The sequence below is a fragment of the Lolium rigidum genome, chromosome 6 (assembly GCF_022539505.1).
Source record: "Lolium rigidum isolate FL_2022 chromosome 6, APGP_CSIRO_Lrig_0.1, whole genome shotgun sequence".
Lineage (NCBI taxonomy): Eukaryota > Viridiplantae > Streptophyta > Magnoliopsida > Poales > Poaceae > Lolium > Lolium rigidum.
This window is the reverse complement of record NC_061513.1, coordinates 345893695-345896069: the sequence shown is the minus strand read 5'-3', so window position 1 is coordinate 345896069 and position 2375 is coordinate 345893695.

Genomic DNA, 2375 nt, shown 5'->3' with positions numbered 1-2375 from the left:
AACCCGGTAAACGTCATCCGCCATATCTCTTGTGTGCCACTTCTTATCCAGGGGCTGAAGGATGGACCCCCTCGCGACGTCTTTGAGTTCGTCGTTTACTCTCATCAGGAAGGTGCATGGCGTTGAGAGCGCCTGCGAGAACATGTGTATGGCGTTAGAGAGAGGGCAAGGATGACGAAACTAATATATTAACTTGATGTACACATTAGTTAATTACCGTGAGGGTGTTGAGCTCGGCTAATGTCGACGGGCCGGCACATGCGGCGGCGGGCGTGCAAGTGACGGAGGGGCTGCTACCCGGCATGGACGGTGAATCCCTAGCACCAGCCGACATTGCCGGCGGCCGGAGGAGTCTCCATTATAACATTGTCGTTGCCGGCGGACGGCGGCGCCATCGAGTTGCTGCCGTCGAAGCTAACCACTTGCATTTTCGGGGGGCTTGTTTGCCACCCTCATACCACACGTGTAGAGCGTCGAAATCTGCTTGGACTGAAGCGGCGACTTTAGCTTTGACTTCAGGTACGAGCGTAGCTTTGAGTTGCGGTACCAAACCAGCTTGGACTTGGGCTAGGATTGACTCCCTCATTTCCTCCGCCTCCCGCTGCTTCCTCTCACTGCGCGCATTTTTATCGGCCGCAGACGATAAGCCGTAGTGACCATGCTTGTAGCCTGTACCGGCGCCAGCCACACGACCTCTATGCGGCCTTCTCGTCGGTGAATGCTCATTAACGATGTTTAGCGCCCGTACGAGAGGCTTGTCCCAGGCTACCCTGCCCGTCGACGCCTGGGAGGAGGAGCCTTCGTCACATTGAGAAAGTCTTTGTCTTTCTTCTTCCTCGCGGAAGAAACGCGAACCATTTAGAAATGTTGCTACTATTATATGAACGATACTTGATCTAATTAAACCGGTAAATTGCTTACCAGTTTTTTCTCCAACGCCAGGACCTTCTTGTCGTTCGTGAACCAAATTATGTCGGTTACGACCTTCGGGTCGGTGACAAGTTCCCCGGTTAGTTTCTTCTTATGGTACCGGGACCTGATGAATCTTCTTTCAAGCGGGTCCTTGTACTTGAGCCAGTGGGTTCTCAATGCCGGCATTTACATACGCCTCGTCCTCCTTCGCCCAATAGGGCTCCTTTCCCTCGTACCCACGGCTCCCAAGGTTGTGGTTGCCGATGTTAAGCTCCCGGATTTCCTTCCCCCACAACTTGCGATTCTTGGTTGCTTGTAGCTCTTCATTGGCCACAAAAGCATCAAAGTCCGCCTGGGAGACATGCGGAAAGGCGGAGTGGACCTCTTTGAAACCTTTGCCCTCAGCAATCAGCTTCCGCACATTGTACTTATAGCTGCTGAGGTGTTTGGTGAACTTCAGGAGGGCTTGTGAGTTCACAATGTTGTTGGTTTGATGACTGGAGGCGTAGTCGCCTAGGAACTTGTATCGTGCGTGCAACCTCGCAATGAGCCGGGCTCGCAAAGGCGCTTTGTTCTCAGCTCGGAGGTCCGTCTCGTTGAGATTGACGACCTCTCGGAGGATACATGCCGGCTGGTTGCCGTACCCCTTGGCAACATCCTTAGGCTCCACCGGCAAACCACTAGCGGGGTCCACCTCTTTGACTCGTGTCTCTGCCGGTGCCGACCGTGTTTTGGCGCCTTGCCTTCCGCGGCCTCTTGGAACCACTTGTCCCGGTGCCACTACTCCCGGCGGCGCCGCTAGGATCGTCGCCGCTTGTCTCGCCGCCACCCCCGGCGGCGCCGGTTGCCTCGTCGCCGCTTGGCGCGTAGGTACTACCCCCGGCGGCGTCGCTTGCCTCGTTGCCGCTTGGCTCGTCGGCACTACCCCCAGCGTCATCCTCCATCTCATGGTCCTCGTCGCCGCCAACACCAGCGGCCTCGGCATCCTCCTCCGTCCTAAAGAAGTGCCTATTGTAGTGCTCCTCTAATTCTTCTTGAGACGCCATATGGTGGCTTGCACTAATAGAAGATGAAAAAGAGTTAGAATTCACGGAAAAATTCGGCATGACCTTTGCTAAAAATTGGTCATGCCGAGTGCTAGAATTGCTGGAACGGAAATGAATCGACATTCCGGCACTCAATAGCAACTCAATCCCCGTAACGTAAATGCAAACATATATATAACAACTTCATTTTCACCGGAGCTCAACCATCACCATAATCAGCATGTTCCTTTAGCTCAACCATCACCATAACCATAACCATAACAAGCAACATGCACAAGCAGACAGCATGCATAGCATCAGCATTTAAATACCACCAGTAGCATTTCCACTATAATAAAAAACCCCAATTCATTTCCGAGAGAACCATGTACATCATTTTCATTTTGTTTTAAATGAACCAGAGAATGAATTAAACCC